A 17841-nucleotide genomic window follows, 5' to 3' on the forward strand; every position below is an offset into this window, starting at 1 on the left:
CATAGGAATGGTTCAAAAGATTCTCAGTGCAGTTCTAAATCAGTAGGTCTTGCAGGAACTAAGTATTTCACACAGCCCCATGTGAAGCCGAAGCCATTTCAGTAATGCTAGTGTTAAATGATTGGGCAGCTTGAGGATGATCCAATGATTCAAATGATCTTGAAGCTCTCACTCTCATTCACATCCTCCATGTGAAAGGTGAAACTATTTTACCACCTGGACTCCTTGAAAGAACTGGTTTGTACCTTAAGAGGAGATGGGAGCTAGTTCAGTACATTTCAGACCTTTTCTTTAAAAGATGAATGCAGAAGGAAAGAGTTAAATATTCATCATAATGGATCCAAAAACAGCACCTAGTGATTTGTGGTTGCTTTGAAGAGTGCTGGAGACTTATCCTGAATGCAAGGGTTTGGACTAAAACCAGGATTTTGGAGCAGCCTGTAACAAAGCTCTACACTTTGGTGGAGGCATTTATTGACTGTCATAGGAAAGTACCACAAGCATATGTAAACTGTCAGTTTTATGGATAATATTAAAATGTACTCATTTTGAAAATGTAGATTTCTTCTAATAACTGCCTATAAATAACCACAATAATGACCTAATTAGACACAGTTATAATGGGACAAATGGATAAAGAAAAATCTTGATTGTGTGTCAAATGTTGCAAACTAATGCAGTAAAATAATAAAATATTATTTTTGCAAGTTGTGAATTCATTCTGAACTTCAAGACAAACTGTCGACATTATAGCCCAAGATATTACTTGATGTATGTAAGCAATTTTGAAACAGACACATGAGACAGACATAATAGCACAATGAACAAATACAAATTTTATAAAATTATAGAAAGAAATTAGCAGAATTATAACAGAAATTAGCTGCTCATGGCATATATTCACAGTACCTTTGAAAGTAATTTTTAGGACATTTAACATGCTCCTAAACTGTCACAGAGGCACCTGCCCCTGGGTCTCATCACATCAGTGTTCTGAACCACGTGATGCTTCTGGCTAGACAGCTGTGCCAGATGTGCGTGTGATATCAGACTTATAAAACCCTGTTCATTCTTAAATCATATCACAGATTTGAAGTTCCTATTCCTGAGCACACACTGAGGCTATGTGGTTGCAGCAAAGAGAGACCAGTGCTGCCACTGATTAGAAACAAATCCCTCAGCATAATTCTGCGTGATCACTCTCAAGCAGTAAGAATTGAGGTGAAAGTAACGAAGCAGATCGTGCTTGTGTCAAATCCCCCATCTTAGTTTTCTCAAAGCACTATTCTGTGCAAAGAGAAGAGATAATAAAGATGAAAGTGGAGATGCAGGTAATAAGGGCTAAAATAGAAATTATAGATAATGCTGACTTTCTTGTAATTTCAGTCCCAAACGAAACAATCTAGACACCATATACAATTGGGTAAGCCTAGACGCCCTTCTTGATACAAGCACGGGCATTGATGGTATCATTGTAATACTTATATAATCTTGGAGAACATCTCTGAAACATCTCAGTGTCCTCATGGTGATGCCTGCTCTAGGCCAGTGGGCAGATTGTGGTAGGGTTTCAGAGAGCAAATAGCATACAAAAGTATAAGATCTGCTGATGGAGTTGCCTTCTTGACTGAGTTAGCAACAGCTTCAGCCTGTGAAAGCCTAAAAACGAAGCTGTTGCCAAGAGAAAGAATGCAAGGGAAGCAAAATTGAGCAACAATAAAGCAGAAAGAGTCCCAGGCCAACATTGCACTTAAGAAAAGAGCCATGCTTAGAATGATCCAGGAAATGTGTATATGTCTCTGAGGGAGCAGATATATGTGTATAAAGGTAGTGCTACCCATGGCCTTCTGCTCTTCACGATCTAGGCTCAGAAGAGAGTTGAGATCTGTTTCATTTTAATCCTTGTTTTTATCAAAATGCATTTCATTTTTGTTGTTGATTTATCTTCTTTGATTTATCTTCTCTTATCTTAATCCTATTTTCATCATATTTTGTTAAGCACTTTATAAGTCTTGTTTTAAAAATAATAATCATAATAATAATACCAGTAATCTTAATTTGTATAGCACCTTTCATACATACTGTGATGGTGGGTGCGGCGTGAAGGACGAGACACAGAATCCCTCGGTTGCAGCAAACGTCACTTTACTTTCGCTTACAATTATTGCGCAATAGCGCACGTAGAACACAAACAGCACACAGAGACGTGTAAACCTTAGACAACGACGAGCACAGGACACTGCGCGAGCGCACATTAAATAGACAGACCATTTTCGCCCCACGTGATTACGAGACGAGTCACAGGTGAGACGAATTATCACAAGACATAACCATAACCACGTAGTTCCACAGACGCAGACGATGCACGTAGACAACGTATACACACGCCCAAAAGTGAGGGGCCGGGGTCCTCAACGTGACACATACATGCAACTCAAATTGTTTTACAAAGTTTATAGACATAAAATAAAATATAAGGAAGCAAACACAATAAAATAATTAATAAAATAATAAAATGCCATACTTATTAAAATAAATAAAACAAAACAAACATAATAAATGATGTAATATAATAAAGTTATGATGACTTTAATAAACCTCCATCATCAATAGAACGTATGAGTTGCTGACTCTCTAATGTCCTATATGTCATGCACTTGTACAGCACTTGTGACTGGGCTTTGCAGTACAAAACAGGAGCCATCAATATCTGAACATTTGAACTGAACATGGCAATGCCTTTTATTCTGTGATTACTGTATTGCCCCCCCCCCCCCCCGCCTTAAAAATGAATGTTGATCCTGATTATTCAGCCTAAAGTTGCTGTGATTTCAAGGTGAGAGTGATATTTAAACAAGCGATGCCACTGAGCTGCCCACAGCATTTGGACAAGGCAGCATGTCTCATTTACAGGCCTTCATTTATTCAATGACTCAAATGAATCAAATAATAATGTGACCAGGTGGAATTTCCTGTTTTCTTTTCCACATGCTGTGTTCAACCAATTATGTCCACTCGTTCTTCAGGGAAATCATGCCAAATTGTACCAAAACCATTGCGTAGCTAATGAGCATGGAGATGTTGAATTTAGGCTTTAAAATATGAGTATAGATCTGCATTGTTTTTAATTAAAAGGTTTGTTTCATTCATCAGGTTCCAAGGCAAGACTTTACTCTTACTACAGTTTATTTTCATATTTTCTGCTCAGAATGTACTTTGTAATTGAGACCGCAGCAGTATTGAGGCGGTAAAAAGATTTGATGTATTTGATGGTGTTTTTTTTTTCATAGATAGCAAACTAAAAGCAAGCTGAAGACAGAATGTCATTGGTTCCTACTAAATGAGATTTTCAGCTGATATTCATCTCCTCAAAAAATGAATGTATGTCCTCCATGTCGTGCTAAGTAGGAGGATTTCCAAACCTTTTATGGCAATGTGCGTGTTTCGCCACACACAGGTTCTGTGTATCTTTTGATTTCTTGGATCCCTGGTGAACCTCAGTTGTTGGAGGAAAAGACAAGATGGCCATGAAATGTTCCTATGAAAGTTGCTCATGAAAAGAAAAGCCAGCTGTTCATACAGAGTTAGCATGTTTTCTTTGAGCAGAGGTATGCCGTGTGCTTCGATACCACGTGCTGTTTGGACCCATTCAGGGAGCTGAATGACTGGCATGCATGTAGCTGATTGCATGAGTCTACTTAGCATCAATTCTCATTATTATCCTCTTTCATAAGACTTGGCTCAGCAGCTGGGATGGATGAGGCTGTGTTTGGTGAAGCTCGGCCTGTCCTTCACAGGGGGAATAAGCAGGTGCCCTCTGAGCAGCGGACATACACCAGGAGCCTGGCCTGCAGCTCCTCCGAGGCTCCTGCACCAGGATGTGACCCTGGGAGCTCTGCTCTTTTCTAATTCCAGAGTGAGGTGGAGCTCAGATATACGTTTGATTGTCCTCCCATTATCCTCTTCTGGTCCCAGGTGTCCCTGCTTTTGTCCAAAGGAAGTCCATGACCATTTACCAATTTCACATAGGTGAAAATTTGCGAACAGCCACAGTCAGGCATGTGTTCCTGGCATTAAGATCTAAGGATTTATTAAGGGCCCAAGGACAATTAATGACATTACAAATTACTCAAAACTGATGTATAATACTTGTCAACATTTAAGGTGTTAAATTTCTGTTAAATTTCACTCTCATAGTAAAAAACTAAGCCAAATACCAGAGACAAGAATGTGTTGTCTTCAGAAAGCCGTATAAAGACTAATCTCACTTGGGTACTGGAAAGATCATGTCCATTCGGTGTGTATCCAAAGCATTATCTCTGAAAACTCTGCTCCTTATCAGATTTCCAGATTCCTTAGGAATGCATACATGTCTGATAAAAGATGGTGAGCACCATATAAACTACATATAAAGCAGTGCCAAAAAAAAAAGGATTTAACCTAAGACTGTTATACGGAGGCTGCGTTCCCAGCTGCTACCTCTGAAACATTCTCATGTCTCTGAGATCCAAAGGGTGGAGAGATTCACTGGTGGAGCTTTAAATCTGTGGAAAAACTGAAGATAGCCATAAAAAAGTGATGAGGAGAATGAGGCAGATCAAAGAAAGAAGCGAAAAGGTATCGTCTATCTGCCAGAGGACCTGAAGAAGGCCGTCTGCAGAAGTTCAGTCAGAGGGAGAGGCGAGATAAGAAGCAGTCTTTTGTCTCTGAAACACATGTAACCCTTTATTCATTAAATTAAAAACATGTGTAAATAAACCTACAATTTAGTTGAGGTGTATATGTATGTGTACACTTGTCCAGAATATATTGAGCTAGGAAGAAAGAAGCAGCTAATTTTTTGGTTGAAATAAGATGTAGAGCACCACAGCTGAACTGTTGTCCAGTAATGTGCACCATTACAGAAGACATGGTGAGGCAACAGAAGGGCCCCTGAAACATTTAATCGAGATCAGACAGAATGTCTTGGAGATGTATTGGAGTCCTATGTTGGATTTTATACAAATGGGGTTGCATGAAAAGTGACCACCAACTGCTGATGCAAATCTGTTGGAAGATTTCAGGGGTGATCAGTTACAGTTGGGCATAATCCGTAACTAGTACCATAACAATGACAGCATATGGCTGTCAGTATGCTTGTGTTTTTAAAATGTGCTCTTTGTTTAGTGGAAAAGCTGTACCGTTCAAAGACACCACAGTCCATATGAATTATCCTCCCACGATCCTGTGTGTCTGTACGTGTGTGTAGATGTCACCTAATGCATATACCTAGTTGTGACATTCTTTGTTGAGACAGTATTTATTGTTTAGAGGTGCTTTGATGCCTTTGATGTCCAAAGTTATGGAACAAGAGACAGTGGGGGTGAAATGAAAGAATTTCTCTGGCCTCTTGTATGGGCTATTGGCTCATGCATACAAGGTATTTACAGAAGGTGCTAATGCACCCTGTCAAACCCTCAACTAAGGTTCCCATAGAGACCACACTGCTTTCACCAAGTTTGAGAATATATACTGCAAGTTCCTCATACACTATTCACAAAAAGGTGAAATTTGGCTTTCAGGTGAGATTTATGGAAATGTAAAAGGTTCATTCTACAGTGGTATATCATGACAGAAGGCATTTAAAGTGCAGGCCACTCCATTTGAGGTACCCCAGTCTATAGCAGCCATTCTGTAGTGATACAATGTTGATGAGCTCTAGCTCTGTCATCCATGAAGATGAAATTAGACCCGTGTTGTTCATGCACAGGTGTGATGACTGAATGAATGATGTTATTCAAGTAGTATGGGCGTGTCACTGTACCATTCACAAAGTTGAGTTGAGTTGGCAATATCACCAATTGTGATTAACACGCCAATCAGAATTTGTCCTCTGCATTTACAGAGCATACACACACACACACACACACACACACACACACACACACACACTAGTGAACACTAATGTGCCCAGAGCGTTGGGCAGCCCTAGCTCCAGCACCTGGAGAGCAATTGGGGTTAAGCGCCTTCCTTGCAAGGGCACTTCAGTCATCAAACCCATGACCCTCCAGTCACAAGACCGGTTCCCTAACCACCAGACCATGACTGCCCAGGTGTAGGGCAGTACTGTATTAACTAGAACTGTATATATTATACATGTTATACCTGCGTCTCCAACATCACTGGCATCATTGGCTCGGTGGCCACTTCCATCTGAGAACATCCTGTTTGAAGCCTCCCAATGGCGAGGTACTGTTGATCAGTTGTTAGGTGTCGCCTTGGTCACATGATGAACATGATGATGATGAAACACTGAACAGTTGGACATGTGCATTCAAAAGTTTAGAGATCACATTAAGTAAGAACTACATTATCCGGTAGCTGCCCGCATCAAATATAAAACCCTGGTGCTGGCCTACAAAGCAAAGAATGGTCCAGCTCCTCCTTACTTGATGGCCATGGTAAAACCCAGATGCATACCTAGAGCCCTCCGCGCCTCAAGTATGTCTCGTCTTGACCCTCCATCATCCAGGACACATGGGAGACAAGCATCCAGACTTTTCTCTGTCCTGGCTCCAAGGTGGTGGAATGAACTTCCCTTGTGTGTCCGAACATCGGAGTCACTTGCTGTCTTCAGACGCCGATTGAAGACCCACCTCTTTCAAGTGCACTTTGCATAATTATGCTTTGTCTATTGTACTTTATCGTCTCTTTCCTCAGGTGTTAGTTACAGGTATTGCTTACTGTCTTTTTCTCAGGTATTGTGCATAATTGGGTTATAGGAATTGTTTATTGTCTTTTTCCTCAGGGGATGTGTATATTCAGGTATAATTGTTAGGTATCATTTGACTTTCGTCTAGAGTACCTTGTGTTCAGGACTATCTATTCTACCTTGGAGATTCCAAGCAACTACATAGCACTTTTGTAAGTCGCTCTGGATAAGAGCATCTGCTAAATGCCATAAATGTAAATGTAAGTTCACCTGTAAAAGTTAGAGTGTATTTTAGGTTAATCCTGAAATTTCACCCAAAAGCCAAATATCCCTAACTTTTTGTGAGTAGTGAATGTCATACAATAGACGAAGAAAATTAATAAAATCTTTCAATCAATTTTTCTTGATTATTACTGTCTGGCTAGGCATTGGAGTTGCTACCTACAGGCCGGGTGTGTCTTCTGCTCTGATGCATTAATGTATAGCTCAGACAGACATGCACTGCACTGCTGGCAGTACAGACACCAGCCAACATCCACATGCTAATGTGGAGGTGATCTATCATCTACATCTCCATCACACTCGTTATCCGCTTTTCCTATTTCTCACTCTCTTGTGTCTAAATTTGATTAGCTGACAACAAATTTGAGTCTAGTAAGTGAAAATGGTGAATTGGCAGAAATCTCAAAGTGTCTCTTTGAGGGTTCAAAGTGGGTGAGAGATTTAAATTGTATTTGGTTTGCAGGGGTTGTTGTGGGTTTATGCCTTTATGTATGAAAATCTTTTATGCAAATTACTATCTTGCGAATGAATAAATCATTCATGTCTGTTCCCCAATTCTAGTTTAAAGTGACATGTAGAATGTGTGTTTGTCAGTGGATCTTTCAGAATATGGGTCTAGGATTTCCCTGTGTACTTTGTTAGGTTTTATGCAGTATCCATTTTGTGTTGTGGGTCCATACCTAATATGGGCTAATAAATTTAGGATTTAGCAACTAGTCCTTACTTTCTCTATACTTGGTATACCAAGCACCCAGCTCAAGGGACATGCCCCCCCCCCCCCCCCCCACCCACACACACACACACACACACACACACACACACACACACATATCGTACCTGCTCCTCATCACCTTATAATTAAAGACGAGCACCTGTGCTCTGTTCGGCTGGTTTGTCCTCTCACGTATTCAAGCACTCAGGTCTTCTCCTCCAGTGCTGTCTATCGCTTGCCGGTAGAGTTGCTCCTCGGTATCTCCATGCTTTGAGGTGTTCCTGCTTTCTCCACAGTTTGCATTTCTTCTCTACTGACAAACCAGCTCACCACTGTGCTCATTTGTCATTATTCAATATGGGGAATAAAGACATTCCTTGTTTCTTTTTACAGTAGCTTTGATGGTTTTAAAGCCATGAAACTATTGAATATTAATCAATATATGCACTTTGGTTGTGGTGAAAGGAAGTCGAACAAAAACAAAAAAGGTGAAAGTTTGGATGGGCAGGTGCTTTGGGGTGAACCATGGATGAGGACTGAGGATCACTCATCTATCTAGATTGATCTCTCTATCAGTCTAACCATCAGGTGCAGGAGCGCATTTATGGAAATGGCCTTCTGTACTTCTAGCAAGATGTCTTCAACAGCGACCCCTACCCAGAGTAAATGGAAAATTAATTTATGTTTTACCTCAGCAGTATACATGTTGGAAGTGCAGGTGTTTCATGGGCCAGCAGAGAAAATGACTTGCCACAGGAGCATAACAGAGTAAATCATCCCGAGGTAAAAGCTCCATCTAGTTGTACCAACAGGGCACACCAGACTACACCATCTACAACCTCTCGGGTTTTTGTTTGTTTGTGTGTTTTGGTTTGTTTTGTCTGCGTGTGTGTGTGCGTGTGTGTGTGTGTGTGTGTGTGTGTGTGTGTGTGTGTGTGTGTGTAAAATCTGTAATGAACTTGATTTAATAGTAGCTACCACATTGTTTTGAGACTGAAAATCAAAGGAGGAAAGTTCAAAGGGGCAGACAGGGCTTCCTTCAGTAGCACGTCTGGCAAGATTCTTCTCAAGATTCTTCTTTTTGTTGTTCAGTTTCAAGTTTATTTTCTGTCTGGCTTTTTATTATTGTTTCTTTCTGCTTAACAGTCGTCCTTCTGTGGAATCAGGATATTGTTTTGGTTCTATCTCACAATAACAGACATAGTTAGAAGCAAATGGCATGTAGTGAAGATTTTCAGTGTCTTAAAACTTTTGCTTTATATACTGTACATTCATATGTGCTGCACAGTGTGTGTGGATTGATCAGTACTGTAAATACTGACCCTGTGACCCTGATGCTGCATTTATCTTTGCTCCAATCAGGCCTCTTCTTACACATGGTTTCCCTCCACAACTAAATTAAACACAAAACAACAAATTGAGGTTCATCCATTCAAGCATGTGGGAACCCTTAAATGGTCAGCCATCTTATGGGCATTTGGAACATTCATTAACTTTTTTTTTGTGGGGGGGGGGGGGGGATAACACAGGGAATTCCTCTTATGGAGATAAATGCATGACTGTTGGGTTTCTTGTTTGCTTTGGTTTTGCATTTGTTTCTGTTTGATTAAGCCTAGTAATCTCTGGGATGCCTGTGTTCCTATTGCCATACGGCCCAGTTCCACAACATTAAGCTCTGAGTCCTCTGATGCCAAATGCAGCCTCCCTTACGCTGATTGAAACGTGCAGTTAATTGTCTGAAGCAGGGACCACATGGTACATGGTCACCAACTTATCATTCATACTAATTAATAATCAACCATCAGAAATTGGAATTACATTAAATAATAGTATTATTTGCAATATAAAATTTTTTCACATGGTTTAGAGCATGTAATTTAATCTACAGTAAAGGAATATTTTTTGTATGTAGTATTAGGAGTGCACCAGTTACCTTATATGCACCTAATGTTTCTCATGCGCATCAGGACCCATGTTTGGCTGGCCTCTGCACACATTTGTTTGGTCCCATTATGGATTCCACTGGTGATACATTTCATAGAGGTGTTTTCACTTTTTTGTGGGTTTCTCTAAGGTTTTTTGCTCACCTCTTTACGCTTGTCCAGTAGAGTCCAGAAATTACTGATAGTGGAATAATTTGGCTTCCTCTGTCCCGCTGGAGCAGTTGGAGCAGTTCACACAGTAGAGAGGCCTCCAGTACAGAGCAGGAGTATGTTTCTTAAAGGAGCACAGAGGGTGAGAAGAATTACATCACACCTCCCTCCCCCATTACCACCACCATTCGGTTTCACTAAATGGCTGTCTTTAACTATCTAGCAGATGATAAGGTGCTAGACTGGAGAGTGTAATAATATTGATTCTCAAGATATTGATTGAAGAATGGCTAGAGAAATCTTTAGGGTTTGGGAAGATAGACTGAAGGACCCAGTCTGTAGAGCAGGTACAATGAACAAAGGATCTCATGGACTCTGTCTTTGTGAACGTCCATGTTCTTGTGCACATCTGTTCTGAGTGTAAAAAAAAACATTAGAAATTAATTCTGATGCTAATAGGCTTGTGGATATTCTAATTTTAGGACTCCAGAGATGAAAAGGTTCCCTAAACCATGTTGTAGAGGCAGAGAGCAGCGACAACCACGTCTTCCAGCTGACTGACGTGCTCTAACCCCAAGTCTGAAGAGCCAGCTCCCTAGCCCGGCACACACTTCTCCACTCTCAAGCACCCACTTATCCCGTTAAGTGGCAGCCTCCGTCACGCGGCTCTCCGTCACGCTGCCCCGTTCTTCGGGGGCGACACCCTCCGTTAAACATCAGCACTGCTTCACCAATACGCACCTACACATAAATCAAACACACTCTCCAACCATGTGTGCAAGGGAAAGGTGAAGCGCCACTACACGCCGCACTATGAGGGTGATGATGATGCATGTGGTTGTTGAGACTTTACAAGATCTTAAAGGGAAGGTTGTGGCAATGAAGTTTCATCTGCTTTAAAGATGCTCTCTCTAATGTAGCTCTGTTTAATGCCAGATAATTTCATGGGTCGATTTTTATTTATTTATACCTGCAGATTCATCAGTCAAGTACTGGCTCATTGCTTTTCTGCAGATGACTGATCGTTTAATGAATGAACAAAATGTACTTTGCAAGGTAATCCGTACATGTATTTTAAACTGGAATCCTAGAGAAGGGTATTTGGAAGCTTTGTTTTTTGTGGTTACCCTAGTAGCACAAAAACATGTTCTGTTTCACAAACGATGAAATATCACATTTCATTTTATCTTCCAGGATCAGAGCATTATGCTTGCTCTCTCTCTCTCTCTCTCTCTCTCTCTCTCTCTCTCTCTCTCTCTCTCTCTCTCTCTCTCTCTCTCTGTAGGTAAAATTGTCCATTATCCAGTGTTCTTCACAGTAGGCCTGTTTGGCTGGTTCAGAGGTGGCAGTTGAACCACAAACACCCTGAAAGCCTTATCAGCCCCTCTCACACTGCACTCGTCCTTAGGAAGCCTGGTCAGACCTCCACTTATCACACTCACTAACCGTCCTGTTCCTCCCTCTCCTCCTCCTCTCCTCTCTTAACTGGACACCAAGGCTTCTTCTCGCTCACTTCTCCTGACTGAGGGCACGCCGAGAGAGCAGAGAACAGATCTCAGGGTTCGCTTTATTAAGTAAACCCCATATGTTCTCCCCCTGCTTCCGTCCAACTATGTCTTATGTGTGTTGAAGGCTCATATTGAAACACTGTGCTAGTCACTCTGGAGCTGAACCTCTTTCTTCTGTGTTTCCTGGATTCTTTGAGGCTGGTGCCGTGCACTCGTGCCCCCAATCACTGCTCCATCTATCCTGCTGCATCTGCTTCTTCTCATTGCTGATGGCTGTCCTCACACTAATCATGCAGTGAAGGCGGGTCACCACTCCCTCCTCCTGCACGCTGCACCTGTGTATGCAAACTGATCATTAGATCAGAGCAATGCTGTTGTTAGCCTTCGTGAAACATTTGGTTCGTAAGCTTTGTTTCTGAAGGAGTGCATTTCATCTGAACTTGTAATGTGGAATCGGTTTTGATTGCTGTGAGAGATTCTGGTTTCTGTTTGCTCCGCCCCTTAAGGGTTTCAGATCTGTAGTGGGTGATGGTCTTTAATGAGAAAAGCCATGTAACCTCATCTGTCCCTGCAATCAAATAGTCCAGTTAGCTTGAAGTGAGAATTAATATCGACACTTCTTCCGTCTTGGTGCAGCCCTGTGATGTCGGCTGTCCGTATTCTGATGCTGGACTGTGATCAAAGCCAGTGGAGAACATTCCTGATGTATGTTGCCACTTCGTTTGAGATGGAGATATGTGTGGTAGTCATTAATTAATTACTAGTGGAATTCAAGTAGAGAGATGTGGTTTGGTAACGAGATATTTTCCACATTATGAACAGAAAATAATGTGTCGACCAGTTGCATGATCTTATATACACAACCATGCTATCACAAATGGGCCGCTTGCATTTTCCCAGAATGCCAGTATGTATACATTAGAACTATGAATATAGGTTAATTTCCTTACAAAAATACAATAGTGAAGTAAAATCTGGTCTACACCATGTATGTCATTCAATTTTCAATTGGAAGAAACTAGAAATGAAGGTTTCTCTGAGGTTCATTGTGGTGCAGCCCCGCTTTAGCTTCCGTCAGTATCTGAAAGACCCCCCGTCCCCATGCAGGCCTGTACTTCTACTAACAATATCTGACAACACATACAAAAAGACGAGACGTAATACAGCAAAATAGAACAAAAATACAAAATAGTAATTCCTGAGTCATTCCAGAGTCTTTGAAGCCTGATAAATGTGCAGGTTTCTCTAGACGCGCTGCTTTGCATTATGTTTACTGAAGCATTTTCTGGTTTTTCTCCCCTCGGGGGAGCACGTACACTTTCCATCCTGAATATCCATTTTATATTGAGCTTCAGGACTTTGCAGCTGCCAGGCAAAACAAGTCATTCCCGTCTCGTTTACCCACTGTAGCTTTACACAGGCTAGTGCTGAACAGCTAGCAAAGTTCTCTCCACCATTCTGACGTGAACAAAAGAGTCGATGTAAGGCACATTCCAGTCTTGGCCGAGATGACATTTTAGTTAACAGAGGACATATCACCGTAAACACAACATGGATGACAGAGATCTGGTGTAGTGTATAAAGCAAAGATCTAAAGATAGCAGCAGAACTGAGTGCCATACATGGAAATCTATACCATGGGCGGGAAGTGTGCAAAAATGCTATCGGGCTGCGTTACACACAGGGCCACATGTTCTGTAAATGTGGAAGTGTGGTGCTTTGGTTACATGAAGCCACAGCCTTCTGAAGGGACTGCAGCCACTGGTGCTCTCTGATGGGGTTTCGCGTGACCTATTTACCGAACGGTGCTAAGCTGTGGACCGCTGGTGTGCTCTCTTCATGCTCTTTACTTCTGTTAGGGAAATGAGATAACCCACTGCCTGTGTGTGTGTGTGTGTGTGTTGGGGATACGGTTGTGTTTGTGTAAGTGTTATTTAAGAAATGTGTGGAGCTCCATCTCCTAAATAAAAGCGAGCCGTGGTTGAGGGGGGCGGTGTTTAGGGTTGGCTTCATTCCAGCTCCTCCCACCCAGGCAGAGCAGACAAGAGGAATGAAAATGGGCTTTCATTAGGCAAATAAATCCTCCAAATGAAAATACAGCACATGCACACAGACCTCACCAAGTGCCTCCGTGGGACACGTGTGCTGTGTGGCGTTTGTGAGTAATCCAAGCCTGTAAGTGCTTCTCTGCTTCACCAAGGCCCCAATGGAGACAGGAGGGATGCTGGATGGCCCTGCGTGCCTTATCCACGCTGTTCTATCCATCCTGCTCTCCTGTCTAGTTCCTAAAGCATAGCCGTGACGCCAGCCTATGACTTACTCCACACCGCTGTGAAATATAACCGCAGCAAGGCTATGTCGGCTCTGGAATTGGCAAATCTCTCAACTAGTGCCCCAGATAAGGTTCTTCTGCAGTGGGCCGCATTGGTCTGAATAGGACTCCAGAGCTCCTAATAAAGTATGCAGTTTGAATATGGGGAAGTGGGCCTTTGTATACAGTATCACTAGATCCAGATATATTAACTCTGGCACGATGACAGTTTTTCTGAATGTAACTGATATCGTGCATTTGAATGTCACCTGATATCAATACCGAGCCAATATATTTTCATTAAAAACCACTGTGGTTCAATTTGGGAGATTTTTTGTGGTGCATGTATTATATAGGCTACATTTTTAATAATATTTACATAATATTATATGTAAATACATGTAAATATAATTATAAAAATATAAACAAAACCTGTTTACAATACAACATTAAATTTTTTTCTGATCATTACTATAATCTATTACTGAGATGATTGTTTGTTGCCTTGGTCATCACCTGCTGGTTCTCAGCTGTACTGAATACCAGCAGGCACACACTCACTCTTTCATTCTGTCTCTCTCTCTCATTTTCTTTCATTCTCTCTTTCTCTCTCATTTTCTTTCATTCTCTCATTCTGTCTCTCATTCTTTCATTCTCTCATTCTCTCTCTCATTTTGTCTCTCTCTCATTCTCTCTCTCTCTTTCTCTCCTCTCTCTCTCCCTCCTCCCTCCCCCCCCCCCTCTCTCTCTCTCTCACTTAGCTAGCCTCACTCATTGACTCCTGAAATTTACACCATAGTCTGTCTTCTTTTTTCCCTCATTACTGAATGCAACTGCAATTCTACATCAGTTTATTGCTAACCTTAAATACATACTCCACAATCTCACCAGGCATTACGTGAGCAGACTAGTACTGGCTGTGAGAGAGTACTGGCTGTACTACGAGTGCCAGTGGTGATTCTAGAGCGTGTTGGGGCCCTAGGCAAACATTCAAGGGGCCCCCATAGGGAATTTGGGTCTCATATCGTCATTGCAAACTTTTCACATTGCTACTGCTGTAGTTTAAAGTTTGTCAGCCCTTGTGGACCCCTCAGGGGTCCCAAGCAGTTGCCTTTCCTGGTGGCTTCTGCTGCAACTCTGATTAGCGCTACTGTACTGTGACCTGTACTGTACTATGACCTGTACTATATGACCTGTGAGTTTATCTTCAACCTCTACATAAAAACACTAGAATATTCATTACAAGATAGCTATTCATCTAGCTCAAAATTATATATAACCAGAGTTAACTGAAGCTCATTAGCTTGCTTATTGAGCATTTCCAGTCCACCTTAAAACTCTGCAGGCCAACAGCAAACTCAACAATTCTCCTTTTTCATGGGATTTGATTATACCAATGTCATAAAGTAATTCATATCATAAATGTTAACCGTCTTGGTTTCTGTCAAGTATGTATGCATGTATGGATATACAATATATTGCCAACAGTATTCGCTTACCCATCCAAATCATCGGAATCAGGTGTTCCAATGACTTCCATGGACACAGTTGTATAAATTTAAGCACCAAGGCATGCAGACTGTTTACAAAAATTTGTGAAAGAATGGGTTTCTCTCAGGAGCTCAGTGAATTCCAGCATGGAACTGCTGATAGGATGCAACCTGTGCAACAAATCTAGTCGTGAAATTTCCTCGCTCCTAAATATTCCACTGTCAACTGTCAGCTGTATCATAAGTAATTCGAAATGTTTGGGAATGACAGCAACTCAGCCATGAAGTGGTAGACCACATAAACTGACAGAGCGGGGTCAGCGCATGCTGAAGCACATAATGCGAAGAGGTTGCCAACTTTCTGCCAACTTTCTGTCAACTTTCTGAACTTGACTAGCCTGCACAGGGTTCTGACCCCATACAACACCATTGGGATGAATTAGAGCAGAGACTGAGAGCCAGGCCTTCTCATCCAACATCAGTATGTGACCTCACAAATACACTTCTGGAAAAAAAAAATCCCCATAAACACACTCCTAAACCTTGTGGACAGCCTTCCCAAAAGAATTGAAGCTGTTCTAGCTGCAAAGGGTGGACCAACGTCATATTGAACACTATGGATTAGGAATGGGGTGTCACTTAAGCTTATTTGTGAGTCAAGGAAGGTGAGCAAATACTTATATTTATGTATGAATGTACATATTTTCTCAAGATTAGTTTAGAATTGTGAACATGTACTGTAGAATTGTCTCTCACACATGATAATGAAAGTTTGCTGGTATCTGCAAACTTAGTGTTGAGGGGAAGATAAGAATGTGTTTGTGAATAGGAGACCTATCACGGGGCAGTTAATGATTGACTCCCTCCCAGCAATAACGATTACACTGTTGAGCAGAAGGAGTTCACTCAAAGTTCGGCCATATTTACGAGGTCTAGAGCAATAAGGAGGCACGGAGAGACCACCTTTCCCCGGGTCATTTCACCTGAAGCAGCACCACTCGTGAGTTTGACTTTCCAACACCAAGGGTGGGGATGCCGGTATGTGATTGCAATAGAGGTTTAGGAATTGCAAACAATGTGAACACTGAACACTGTTTTCTTACCAGGATTCTCCCTCCCTAGTCTGATCACACATCATGGTGTTGTTATAATTCATGACTTCTTGTCTTTCTCAAGGCAGTGTGGTCAGCGGTGTCTATCAGTCACTTGACCAGTATAATTCTCTCTATCTGTGTCTGTATCTCGGTGTGTATATGCCTCTCTGTCTTTCTCTGTGTGTTTGACTCTCCTTCTCTGTCTATCTCTGTGTGAGCATCTCCCTCTGTCTGTGTCTCTATGTGTGTGTATCTCCCTCTATGTCTGTCTCCCTGTGTGTGCAACCCCAATTCTGTATGACTGTGTGCATGTTTATCTCCCTCTGTGTGTGTGTGTGTGTGTGTGTGTGTGTGTGTGTGTGTGTGTGTGTGTGTGTGTGTGTGTGTGTGTGTGTGTGTGTGTGTGTGTGTGTGTATCTGCCTCTCTGTCTGTCTCTCTGGGTGTGTGTATCTGTCTCTATGCCGACCCCCCACTCCCCCCCGCATGTCTTGTCTTTTCTTTAATCGTTCACTCATAGCCCACCATGTCATGCCTGTTGTCTTTTCTCCCTGTTTTGTCAGGGTGAAATCATAAGGGAAGGTGGGGGGAGGGGGTTGTGTAAGGGCGGGAGTACAGTCACTGAGCACACATGCCAGCTGTGAGAATTCCCGTCTCTCTCCCTCTATCTCTCTCTCTCTCTCTCACTGCCCATCTCTCTCGCTCACTCTCTCCCCCTCCCCCTCACATGAAGAGCTTACATTACATCCCAGGTGAGTGTGTGAGTGTGTGTGTGTGTGTGTGTGTGTGTGTGTGTGTGTGTGTGTGTGTGCCCTCTCATCTTTCAATTCTGCTTGTGAATGATTTCGTAGGTACTGTTGCTGCAGTGCAGGAATAATGGACAGGCTTTCTCTTCAGCCTATCTGCAGAAGACGCCCATTCTCTATAGCACCAGAGCTGCTTTCCTCTGTCTGTGTGTGTGTGTGTGTGTGTGTGTGTGTGTGTGTGTGTGTGTGTGTGTGTGTGTGTGTGTGTGTGTGTGTGTGTGTGTGTGTGCTTGCACGCGCCGCATGCACGTGTCCTTTCCTATGTGTATGTGTAATTACATTTTTGGGTGTGCACATGTGTGAGCATTTGATCATGTATCAAGAATTTATAGATTACTTACTGTGCGTGTCTGTGTGTGTGTGTGTGTGTGTGTGTGTGTGTGTGTGTGTGTGTGTGTAAGTGTGTGTAAGGTGGTTCTCCATGATTAAATGTACAGTCGGTCGCTAATGGCTTGTTGCCTCTTCTATATCATTGTCTCTGGTGGGGAAGCAATAGAGGCTGCAGTTGTTACCATGCAGACTTTCACACCGCACAGCTTTCTGTTTCCTTAATAGGAATTAATGTAGCACTCAACGGTAGCCGTGTGCATGGATGCGTGTGTGTGCGTCATAGCTGTGTGCGTGTGCATGACCACATGCGTGTGCATCATGACCACATGCGTGTGCATCAAGGCCGCGTGCGTGTGCATGGCTGCGTGCGTGTGCATGACCGCATGCGTGTGCATCATGACCACATGCGTGTGCATCATGGCCGCGTGCGTGCGTGCACACTGTGGTGTGTGAGGAAAGGGAGACGTGTTGTTTTGGTTTTACTTTGCCTTTGCACAGAGCAGGGTTGCTTTTTTTCCTTCCAAGA

At 42.2% G+C, this 17841-nt stretch overlaps 1 protein-coding gene across 4 annotated transcripts in view; it reads left to right on the forward strand.

Moving 5' to 3' along the window:
• The window catches only part of kank4 (KN motif and ankyrin repeat domains 4), a 48349-nt gene that overhangs the window by 12965 nt on the left and 17543 nt on the right, over window positions 1-17841 (forward strand). Inside the window, exon 1 of one of the 4 annotated variants that reach the window (XM_077014895.1) lies at window positions 16003-16087. The exons of the other annotated variants lie outside the window; for them this stretch is intronic. The gene's annotated coding sequence lies outside the window, so the exon portion shown is untranslated. Of the gene's footprint in view, window positions 1-16002; window positions 16088-17841 lie in introns of those variants that run through there. 4 annotated transcript variants of the gene reach the window in all.

The sequence above is a fragment of the Brachyhypopomus gauderio genome, chromosome 8 (genome assembly GCF_052324685.1).
Source record: "Brachyhypopomus gauderio isolate BG-103 chromosome 8, BGAUD_0.2, whole genome shotgun sequence".
Taxonomy (NCBI): domain Eukaryota; kingdom Metazoa; phylum Chordata; class Actinopteri; order Gymnotiformes; family Hypopomidae; genus Brachyhypopomus; species Brachyhypopomus gauderio.